The sequence below is a fragment of the Pan paniscus genome, chromosome 7 (genome assembly GCF_029289425.2).
Source record: "Pan paniscus chromosome 7, NHGRI_mPanPan1-v2.0_pri, whole genome shotgun sequence".
Lineage (NCBI taxonomy): Eukaryota > Metazoa > Chordata > Mammalia > Primates > Hominidae > Pan > Pan paniscus.
In genome coordinates, this window is record NC_073256.2 from 88,278,034 (window position 1) to 88,290,455 (window position 12,422).

The 12,422-nt window shown below is 41.1% G+C and overlaps 1 protein-coding gene across 2 annotated transcripts in view; it reads left to right on the top strand.

Annotated features, from left to right (window-relative positions):
* The first annotated feature begins 437 nt into the window (after positions 1 to 437).
* KCNB2 (potassium voltage-gated channel subfamily B member 2) overlaps positions 438 to 12,422 on the top strand; it is a 406,547-nt gene continuing 394,562 nt past the window's right edge. Inside the window, exon 1 of one of the 2 annotated variants that reach the window (XM_034966232.3) lies at positions 438 to 731. The gene's annotated coding sequence lies outside the window, so the exon portion shown is untranslated. Of the gene's footprint in view, positions 732 to 1,079; positions 1,742 to 12,422 lie in introns of those variants that run through there. The other variant, XM_034966230.4, reaches the window with a different exon arrangement.

The window sequence follows — 12,422 nt, forward strand, 5'->3', positions numbered from 1 at the left end:
TCGTTTCTAAAAGGTGTTTTGAGCTACTTTGTTTTCCTGAAAGCCCCTGTAACCGTGCCAGCTGTCTCTATTTCGTGCCTGTGAAGGAGCACTGGAGTCAGAAATATGTAAGGCTCAGTGTTATTATTCAAGTTCATTGTCTTTACCGAGCCCTGGAAGTGGGTACAGGTCTAAGTGTTCACCCGGCGGCCTCGCCAAGGGGTAACCTGGCATAGTTTTCCAGCTGGTAAGTTGATAGGCAAAGGAAAGAAAGAAGGGTATGAAGAGCGCCCCCGTGAGAAGCAAGGGTTAAGGTTGCCACGGACCCGGCTTTACCCTCAAACCCAGGAAAGCCGGGTCACTCGGGGCTAGGGACGGCCCCCGAGCGAGCGGGGCTGCAGGTGCCCCGAGGAAAGTCAGATCTTATCTGCGCTCCTAGTTATCTGCGCTCCTAGTTATCTCCGCAGCTCTTTCTCCAGGAAAATAATCCTGGCACCACCACTCAGGAGCCATCTGTCTTCGCCCCAGTTCCCCGGGGTCGAGCAGTCAGCCCAGGGTCAGGGTCCTGCTGTGGGCGGGCGGGAGGACAGCCCTGCAGTTGGAAGCAGAAGGGCCGAGGGAATCCCGCGAAGCCGCCGGAGCGCGTCGCGGCGGGGCGTCCCGGGGCTTTCCCGGCCCCGGCTGCGCGGCAGCCGCGGGGGCTGCGTCCCTCTAGTCCAGTGCAGCCGGGTGGGAGCTGCAGAGCGAAGCAGGTGGGTGTGGAGCCAGGCCCGGGGCAGCAGGAGCGGCTGGCGCGCGGAAGCTGAGGGAGGCACCCCGCCGAGGTGTGGGCGGTGCCTGCCCGCGCCCCAGCCGCGCCCTGGGCACCAGAGCGCTGTCCCCGGCCGAGAGCACAGCTCCGGCGCTGCGAGGCAGAGCCCCGGCGTCCCCGGCGGTGCGCCGCCGGCTCGCGCAGCCCAGCCATCCCGCCCCGCCGCCCACCTTGACAGCCGGGAGCGCTGAGGAGGAAGAGGGGGAGGGGGAGGAGGAAGAGAAGGCGGCGGCCGCTCCAGCCCGCGGGTGCGCGGAGCGCGGGAGGAGGCGGAGCGGGAGGCTAGGGTGGCCGCAGCCCCGTGTGCGCGCCGGGCCGGCTAGCTGCGGGGCGGGGGAGCGGCGCCCCAGAGCGCCCCGCCTAGCCTCCCGCGCGCAGCCTCTACCCTGCTCCGCCACAGACACACACCCACCAAGCACCCACCGCCCTCCGCCCTCCGCCCTCCGCCCCCGCGGCCGCCGCCGCTGCGCCTCGGGCAGCCCCAGCGAGCGGCAACTCCCGGGCTGGCGCGGCTCGCTTTCTGGCTCCTTCCGCGCGGCGAGCTCAGCCCCGCTCGATTTTTCCTCTTCTGTTCCAGCCCTCTCTTGTCTGGGTGGCTGTGGCGGCGGCAGGGGGATGGGGACCCCGTGTGGGGAAGGGGGTGAAGATCGATGAAGATTATTGTTCTTTTAAAGGATGCCTTAGCTTCCTCCCACCGCCTTTCCTCTGAGCCTTCCTACTAGAGACCGTGAACCAGAGTCAGGGATGTAAAGACAGGGGGAAAGCACGCCAGGAGCTCCAGCCAGCCGGGGAGACCCTCCTCTCTGTGGAGGGGAGGGGGATTTCCAGCGACAGATCATTGGCGAAGGGGATCGTCGCGGGGAGAGGCTCCCCGGAGGGAGCGGGGAATCCCACAGCCCTTTGTGGTGCCCGAGCCCGTGCCGCCTGCTGAGCGGGGTCTGTGGGAGCTAGGTAAGTGGCGGGGGCATTGCTGCTCCCCGAAGGGGGTCTTCCTTTAAGAATGAATCATCGCGGCAGCCTAGCCAGACTTGAGTTGCTAAAGGAATTGGAAACTGCCATATGGCGCCCAGTGGACTTACACACAAAGCTGACTTAGCCCTGAGAGGGTTTTTAATGTCAGGCTCCTTCCCGGTGGGGAAGGCGCTCAAGTATTAGCCCCTGAAAAGCTTCCCAGCAGCCTGACTGGGAAGGGATGGGGATGTTATTTCTAGGAGCCGAGCTCTTGTTGCCTTCCGTCCATTTGTTGGTAAATGCCACACTCACATGCACACACTTGTGGGACTGGATTTAGGGAGTGTGATGTCTCTGATGTATGAACGATCCTCAGAACACAGAGACATGCGTGCATTTTATTCTTCAAGCGGTGCGCGGTCTCCGTTCTGTAGCACGATTCCTGAGAGGGAGAACGGGTCTCTAAGGAAAGAGCTTCATGGCTGTTTCCAACACACTCTGCTAGGGGACTTGGGAATACGTTTGCCCTGAATAGCACCAAAAGACATCGACCATTTGCCTCATCATTTGCTCCCGATGCTTAATGATCCTCTTCAAAATAGTATGCCGCCATCCATTTTCTCGAGTTGTGAGCATTTATGCGTATTCATTCATAAAAACTGTCAGTGTGCAATATGCACAAACATGCCATTTATGCAACATTTATGACTGCACATGTGTTTCAACAATAAGTAATAATGCATACAAGATTACATTGAAAAAAATTTAGTATGCACATACACTGGGTTAATTCCGCGCAGGTTCAACATTCCTTCTAATCAAGTTCTGTAGTAATGTCAAGATTTTAAGTATCGTATCACATTTTCATTTTTGCATTGATTAATTTTTTTATTTTGTTGGGAATCTGATTTTTTGAAACTGAGGGAAAGGAAGAGTAAGCATTTTATTGTTATTGTTGTTAAATGTGTAGTATAGTGTGGGTCGGAAGTCTCTTGGTTTATTTACCAATAAACAGCAATCAATATATTACATTTCATAGGACAAGCGAGAGATAGATTTCGGTCAAAAATCTTGTCTTACCTGTCAGTGCTGAATAACTTACAGGAAAGATTTTGTAAAAGAGGGTAACATTCTAAAGTTACATATAAAGAAAATAAAGTTTTGTTTTATCTATTTCAGTCTTTAGGGGCATGTGTGTGTGTGTGTCAATAAATATAAAGTTGTCCAAAGCTTAACGTAATACATGAATAAAACCCATCTAGACTAGACATCTAGGCTAGAGAGTTCTTTGTTCTTAAATTAACTCAAACCGTTTAGTAATTTGGCACATTACACATGTGTATGCGCATTTAATTGCTGTTTGAGGTGGTGTTTTTAATTTAAGGGCATGGATAAAGTGCTTACTTGTGTGATTGCATGGACTCTCTGAAAATACTGAAGGTCCAACGTAGAAATAACTTTCTTCCCCACTGAAGGAACAGTATCCTTATCACCTAGAAGAGTTAATATGCTTCCACAAAGTAAAAACCATAATCCCCTCCCTCTTGCCTTCAGGTTTAGAACAATTGTTTATCGCAAATAGAATTCTGTCTAATGTACCCTTCTTCCTTTTCTGGCACTACTCAGACTTTTGGAGAAAGAACTTGGCAGTTCTGTTTGTTTTCTTGCTCCTTTAACCTTCACCTTTCCCTCTCCATGTTAGTGTTCTCAAATCTCCCTCATACACAAACCCACACGTATCGACTCCAGAAAAATCACCCTCCTGCCTGCCACTTTGAGAGTTCTCATCTCACATCTTTCTTTTCTATTGCCTCTCTTTTCTTTTCTTCTGTTTTTCCAAATAGAATCAATCCATGCATCAGTTGAAACTATTTTGCATTTCACTGTTCTCCAAGTCCAACAATTCAACTTTCCAAGCATACATATTTACTGAATATTCAGAGGAGTTAGTAGAAATTATTACTTTATCCATTCCCTTCTGTTTGGCTTTTAAAACTTCATTGTTTAGGCAATAGGGCAACTTCCTGCCTTTTTAACACTCACTGTGATAATAAAAGTGAGATTGCTAGAAAAACGAAATGGCAGGATATGGTTTCGGTCACGTTTCCCAAGTTAATAGTGTGTCTGTCCACGTGTTTTATATACCTGCCTGAATGTCTACAAATGTGCAAGTCTGCAGAGCATCTTCGTTAAACGTTGAAAAATATTTTTTCTTGAATGCGTATCTGGCATTCTTATATGTTAGAGAGATCAGTATATGTGTATAACATATTGTGAAAGTAGACCCAAATCTAGGAAACCTATAAGATATATTTCATTCTGCCCTAATGCATTTTTTTCTTCATAAAGAACAAATTAGTTCCTTTAAAACTTGCTATCTCTTAAAGACTAATTCCAAAGGAAGATTCTTAACATTGATAGGAAATCTCATGCATATTTTAAGGAAAATATATAAAGGTAAGATATTCTGCTTATTTCAAAATGTAGTTGTTTGAGATTTGTTTATATTCTTCAGATTGATTTTGCATAAAATCATGATTTCTATTATTTTCACAGAAGCTTCAGACAGGTGGACAATACAAAGGCATTATGTGTGATTTCTTTTTTAGCCCAGAGTTTTGTTGTTGTTGTTGTTGTTGTTGTTGTTTTTAAGGCTAGAGATTATGGCCTTGTTACTCCCCAAGTGATAGAATAAACTTTATAGAGCAGAGCAGCATTAGATTTTTTAGTCACATTCTACAAGTATCTTTATAGCCTAGATCTGTAGACCATTCTGTTTCATTGCTTATTTCCTCCTTGTGCTTCTTAAATATGTATTCCCACCAACTCTTTACTGCAAGTACGGGTTGTGAGGCAGAAAGCCATGTGTGTGAGACGAGTAATCCCTTGACTTGTGTAAGCCAAACCCTCTTATATTATCTTAAAAAGTGCGTATTCCTATAGGTTGAATTTTAACTATCTTTGCTATCTGATTTGATGTCCCATAGCCACTCATTGACTCATTCATTAATTCATTTATTACTTACTAAATATATATATATAAGGAGAAGAGTGCTTGAATAGAATATAACAAATGTAAAAAATACAGAAGCTAGGCCCTGCTCCCAAGAATATTCTAGGGGGAAAAAAACTTGAAAAACTAATTGAAAAATCAGTTATAGTTCAAAATGAAAGATCTCTTTTATACAGAAATGCACTTAATAATTTTATACTTAGCAAATTAATTAAGACAAATCCATGAAGAGGATCATGAAAATTTTCACAAACTATGCATTTGGCAGTTGTTATAAAACAATAAAAATAATAGTAATAATAATTTCATTAAAATATTTAATTTTAAATGTAGAGTATTATGATTATAAGTAATACTATTTATTTTATTGATGTATATAAAATAAAGTTATTATTATAGCACTTACTTGAGGCACATACTGTTTTAAGCATTTTACAAATATTATTTTCATTCTTACAACCACCCTATGGTGTAGCTGTCAGAAATGCCCTTTATTATATAGATATGAAAACTAATGTTCAGAGACTTTTCTTAACTTGTCTAAAGTCATATAGGAAATAAATGGTAAAGTCAAGCTTGAACCTAGGCGCTCTGGCTTCACTTAACCACTATGATATTCAGAAGTGTTAAAAACGAGCCCAGGCAGAACAAGAAAAAATGCTTGCAGTTCCTAGATTTATTTGGAACTGTATCTTCTCACTCACCAAAGGATGCCCTGCTTATTAGTACAGGAGGATGCTTGAAAAAGGCCAAAAGTAAGAGAAAACCCCCATATTTTCAATATAAATTTGAAATAAGAAGGTAGTTTAGATTTTTATAATGTAGGTGGGATTTTATCTGAATGCTAACACCTTAGAAACTACTAGCTTTACAGTGACCACAGAAAATGAGGCTGGCTGATGCAGATGATCTCATTGGTCAGTTTATTTTCATCTTCAGGTTCTTTAAAAACAAGTTTGTGAATTATTTTGAACATAGTATTACAAATTTGTTTAATTTAGCTACTTTTAGAATTATTTGTTTTTTAAAAATTATTAGTTCTGAAATATAATTTTTTATGCATGTCCCCATTTTTTTCCCTGTGAAACATAACATGAATATTTCAATAGAAATTAAAATATGGTTACTTAACAGATTTACATACTAGTATAGTCTCTAGAATGCATTTATTTTATTAAGTGCAGAGTTACTATGATAACATTATGAAAACATAAATTGAGATTTTCATCAAGAAAAGTTTATATATTTGAAGAAAAGTTTTTTCTAAATAGCTACAACTTCTGTTTATGTGAACAATGTCATCCAGATTAAATTTGAAAGCTAAAATGATTAAATATTGCCTGCAGGAAGCCATAGAATCAAATATTTAGACATATCCTCATGATTGACATTTTAATTTTTCACACAATTATTAGGTCTTACAGGTTCAATCACATTGTATAGCCAACCTTGAACCTACAATTGGCTTATTAGATAAAATTTCATTTTAAAAATTTTGGTATTTTAGAACTTGTATACATTTCCTTATAAAAATAGTACTTTAAATGATGTTTAGGTCCTCAGACCAATCCACCAAAGCCCATTTAATAACTAATATACCTGAAGTACAGTACTGTTAGTATTAAAAAAACCCACAGCCAACTTAAAAATTAAAAATTAAAAATTATGTATGGCAATACTCCTGGGGAATCATTTGATTTACATAATGTTTATTGGCTTCCTTTGTGTGAGACTCACTTGAGATATGGAGGTGAATGCAGTACTGCCTAGGCCCACAAGGAGGAGAGAAAATGGAGAGGGTATTTGTACACAAGTAACTGACATCTGGCAGAATGAAGGAAACGATGTAAGACTGATAGAGGCAAAGCACTGGATAATTGATTCAGAGTTCTACCATGAAATCCAGGGACTGCAATCCCTTCAGGGTTCTCATTTGGTAGTTCATCCTAAAGGTATCTACTCAGCTTCTGTGTGCCAAGTCCTAAGCCAGTTATTAGAGACATAAATATGCATAAGACACTATGCACTCACAGCCTACATTTGTAGAGAAATAAATCACAACCAAATATTATAAATGCTATTGATAGAGTGGGATGGCAATTCAACGGAGTAGTTGTATGACAGAAGCATCCCAACAGTAAGAAAATACAGTTGCTTTGAATTTCTAAATATATTTAGAGTCACAACACTCTACTCAGTCAGATCCAATACCCCCTTTTTATAAGCAGTACTTTGTAATGTCCCCTTTACTTTCCTGAAATAATATTTATAGATAATAAATCATATCTACACATATAACATTTTAAAAAGCAATATAAATTCCCTATCTGTAATAGAAAGAGTAAATAAGAAGAAAGCAACTTAAGATAAAATAGTAGGCTTATCAATATGTGTATGCTCAGATATAACTACACTAAAAGATGTACTAAAATAGATGCTTGCTACTTAAAATGCATACGTTTGGATAAGAAGATAAGTTCAGATAAGATTAGAAGATAAACTTGGATAAGATGATAATATTCAATTGAATATTGGTAACACTTTTATATATTTGGCACTTTGAAATAAGAGCAAAATAAATATATTCATTGAGTGTGACAGCAGCAATTGCAAACAGATGTGGGTGTACTGGATTAATGAATCAGTTAACAGGAGCAGCATGATAGCTGGTGACATAATTTCCCAAAATGGTGAGCAAATCTTGGTGATAGCACCTTCTATCATTCCTAGAAAATTCCTGTGTAAAAACATGCTGTGAACAATAGGGCTAGGGTCTAGTCACAGATAACGGTAAGCAAGTTTTTTATTTACATATATGTCTGGTGAGATGTGTAAAAGTTATGGAGGAAGCAGGATTTCCTGCATTCTTGGGCCTTGCCCTTCAAACACTTGACAACTTTAGGAAACTCACTCAAAAGGATCATATTCCTCTCATTCAGCAGCACTGATTATGGCTATATTCTCCCATTGAAGAAAGCCAATCCAATTCTACTGTGTGGGTGGCTATTTTGAAAAAGCTGAGCACTCTATGTTTTTAGTATGAAGGTAAGTTTAGTGGCTGACTAAATACAAAATAAATAGCAACAAAATCAAACTATGTAGTTTGCTAAACATTAGGGACATCCTATTAGTGGGCACAATTTGATGATTTAATTATCACTGTGAAGAGTTTCATTTTCTACGTGGGATAGTCAGACAGGACTTCAGAGATGAAGTGACATCTAAGTTCATTTTTAAAAGTTGAGTAAGCATTCCCCAGGTGGAAAAGGAGGTGGATGGAGAGCATTCTAGGCAGAAGGAATAGCATTTGCAAAGCAATGTCATGAAAAGGGCTTGGCTGGTGACTGAAGGTCAGCATTGGCAGTTGTGGGGAAGTGATGGGAGACGAGGCTGAAGAAGGTTGAGGATTAGATGTGAAAGGTGTTTATGCCATCCTACATCATTTGGATTTTATCCTGAAAGGCAGGTTTTTGGGGGAGAGAGGGTCAATGGAAAATTTTTAAAAAGTGGCGTAGTCCACTTTATTTTTGGCAACAATCTCTGAGCTAATGTGAATAGGATGAACTTTAACAGGAGAAAAGATTGATACTTTGGAGACTAGTTAGGAGTCTTTCAAGGTATACAACTAAGATAATGTCTAAGACTTGCTTTAAACAGGAATGGCGAAGAAGGGGAGGAGGATTTGAATTCCTGACGGCAAACACTTGCAATCTAAGGGTCTCCAAGTCTTCCACCTCCCAATACAGGTCATAATAGTAGGCATTACCCTCCTTTTTTGCTTTTCACTGGTGATTGTATTAGTTGAGGTAACTTTAACTTCTAAACTTCCATATTTCAGTGGTTAATAGAGTGGACATTTAATTTTTGCTTATATGAGAGCCCAATGTATGCATTCAGTGCAGTGATTTGGGGACCTAAATCTTGCTCTTGATACTAGAAACATGAAGTTCTTTGCATGCAGCTGACATTGTGGAAGAGAATGAACATAGAGAAGGCACACCCAAGTAGTGACACACCTGGCTTCCATTCACATTCTGTTGAAGAGATAGTCACATTGCTCTGTCAGTATACAAAGAGGGCTGGAGCATGCAACCTCTGGGTGGGAGGCCACTTTCCAGTCATATTTCTGTATCATGGAAAGGGAAGCATAGATTTTGCTAAACAAAAATTCTACTATATTCTGCTCTCTGGCTACAGATAGGAAAACCTCAACCCCAGAAAACAACCTGAATCTCACCTAGTTACTGTATCCATCTCAAAGTCCAGGTTCTATGGCTGATGCCGAGTGCCCACCACCATTTAGTCTGGATATGGCCCCTCATTGTCTAGAAACTTTTGTACTAAAAGGCAAGTTATCAGCCTCCAATATACAGGCATACCTCATTTTTATGGTGCTTTGTTTTATTGTGCTTAACCGATGCTGCGATTTTCACAAATTGAAGGTTTGTGGCAACCCTGCATCACGCAAGTCTGTCGGTGCCGTTTTTCCAACAGTGTGCTCACTTCTTGTCTCTGTGTCACATTTTGGTAATTCTCCCAATATTTCAAATGTTATTGTTATATAGGTTATGGTGATCCATGATCAGTGATATTTGGGGCACCACGAGTTGTGCCCATATAAGATGGTAAACTTAATGGATGAATGTTGTGTGGGTTCCAACTTCTCCACTGACTGGCTATTCCCACAACTCTCTCCCTCTCCTTGGGCCTCCCTGTTCCCCGAGACACAACAATATTGAAAATAGACCAATTAATAACCCTACAATGACCTTTAAGTATCCAAGTGAAAGGAAGAATCACATGTCTGTCACTTTAAATCAAAAGCTAGAAAGGATTAAGCTTAGTGAGGAAGGCATGTTGAAAGCCAAGATAGGCTGAGAGTTAGTCCTCCTGTTCCAGTTAGCCAAGTTGTGAATGCAAAGGAAAAGTTATTGAAGGAAATTAAAAATGTTACTCCAATGAATACATGAATGATAATAAAGGAAAAAGAGTCTGATTGCTGATACGGAGAAAGTTTTAGTGGTCTGGATAGATCAAATCAGTCACAACATTCCCTTCAACCAAAGCCTAATCCAGAACAAGACCTTAACTCTCTTCAATTCCATGAAGGCTGAGAGAAGTGAGTTTTTCTGTGAGTTCTTCTTGGATATTGGTAAAGGCCCCCTGTTCTGGCAATAGGGCACATTCCTTCTTTAGACCCTGGTTTGCTATCTTAGAAGAAATTCTTTGTTCTTTGTTCTCTGTTCTTCTGTTTCTTCAAATAGAAGAAAAGTTCAAAGCTAGCAGAGGTTGGTTCACAGGTTTAAAAAAAATAAGCCATCTCCATGATACAAAAGTGCAAGGTGGGCCGGGCGCAGTGGCTCACGCCTGTAATCCCAACACTTTGGGAGGCCGAGGCGGGTGGATCACGAGGTCAGGAGTTCAAGACTAGCCCGGCCAACTTGATGAAACCCCGTGTCTACTAAAAAAATACAAAAAAATTAGCCAGGCATGGTGGCAGGTGCCTGTAATCCCAGCTACTTGGGAGGCTGAGGCAGAGAATTGCTTGAACCTGAGAGGTGGAGGTTGCAGTGAGCCGAGATTGCACCACTGCACTCCAGCCTGGTGCAGCACTGGAGTCAGAGCTGCACTCCAGCTCTGACAGCAGAGCAAGACTCTGTGTCAAAAAAAAAAAAAAGTGCAAGGTGAAGAAACAAGTGTTAAATACGGAAGCTGCGGTAAGTTACCCAAAATATTTAGCTAAGATCATTGATGAAGGTGGCTACAATTAACAATAGATTTTTAAAATTTCTTTAGAGACAGGGTCTCACTCTGTCACCAAGTCTAGAGTGTAGTGGCATGATCACAGCTCACTGCAGCCTTGAACTCCTGGGCTCATGGGATCCTCCCCCTTCAGCCTTCCAAGTACTTGGGACTACAGGCATGCACCACAACACCTGGATAATTTTTTTATTGAAAATTTCTTTAATTAAAAAAAGACAGGGTCTCACTGTGTTACCCACAACAGATTTTTAATGGAGATTAAACAGGCTTCTGTTGAAAGGTGATGCCATTTAGGCCTTTCCATAGCTAGAGAGGAGAAGTCAATGCCTGGCTTCAAAGTTTCAAAGGACAGGCTTACTCTCTTGGTAGAGGCTAATCTAGCTGGTGACCTTAAGTTGAATTCATTGCTTACTTTCTATTCTGAGAATCCTAGGGTCCTTAAGAATGATGCTAAATTTACTCTGCCTATGCTTTAGAAATGGAACAATGAAGCCTGAATGAACAATGCATTTGTTTACAGCATGGTTTACTGATATTTTAAGCCCACCATTAGAACCTACTGCTTATGAAAAAATTCTTTTCAAAATATTACTGCTTTTTGACAGTGTTTCCCATCACCCAAGAGCTCTGAGGGAGATGTACATGGAGATTAATGTTTTCATGCCTGCTAACACAGTATCCACTCTGCAGCTCATGGATCAAGGAATAATTTTGACTTTCAAGCCTATTATTTCATAAATACCTTTTATAAGGCTATACCTGCCATATATAGTGATTTCTCTGATAGATATGGACAAAGTTAATTGAAAACCTTCTGGAAAGGATTCACCATTCTAGATGCCATTAAGAACGTTTGTGATTGATGGGAGGAAGTCAAAATATCAACATTAACAGGAATTTGGCAGAAGTTGATTCTAACCCCCATGGATGACTTTGAGGGATTTAAAACTTCATTGAAGAAAATAACTGCACATGTGGTGGAGAGAAGTAGAATTAGAAGTGGAGTCAGAAGATATACATGAATTGCTGTGACCTCATAATCAAACTTGAGCAGAGAAGAAGTTGCTTCTTATGAACGAGCAAAGAAAGTGATTTCTTCAGATGAAATTTACTCTTGGTTGAAGACACTGTGAACATTGTTGAAATCACAACAAAGGATTTGGAATATTACACCAACTTAGTTGATAAAACAGAAACAAGATTTGAGATGATTGACTCGAATTTGAACAAAGTGCTAGTGTGGGTAAAATGCTATCAAATAGCATTGCATGCTACTGAGAAATCTTTTGTGAAAGGAAGACACAACTGTGCAAACTTCATTGTTGTCTCATTTTAAGAAATTGCCACAGCCACCCAAATCGTCAGCAGCTACCACTGAGATCAGTCAGCAGCCATAAACATCAAGGCAAGACCATCCATTAGCAAATAGATTACTATTCCCTGAAGGCTCTGAGGATTGTTAGCTTTTTTCCCCAATAGAGCATTTTAATTAAGGTATGAACATTTTTAATCGAAATAATATAAAATACTACAGTATTTTATAAACATTACCTTTACATGCACTGGGAAACCAAATATTTCTGTAACTTGCCTTATTGAGGTATTTGCTTTTTTGACGTGGTCTGGAACTAAACCTGTAATATCTCTGAGGTATGCTTGTATAATGATGGATGAAGTTTGGAATGATTGCCTTTAAAATTTCCATTTGGAAAAATGAACAATGGGAGACATAAACCAGTCATTGACGTGTAACATGGAAGAAGTCCTATTGGATATTGTTAAAGGCCCCCTGTCCTGGCAATAGGGCACATTCCTTCTTTGGACCCTGGTTTGCTATCTTGGAAGAAATTCTTTGTTCTGTGTAGTCCAGGCCACCTTCTGGGAGGTTCTTCATTGTCCATTACT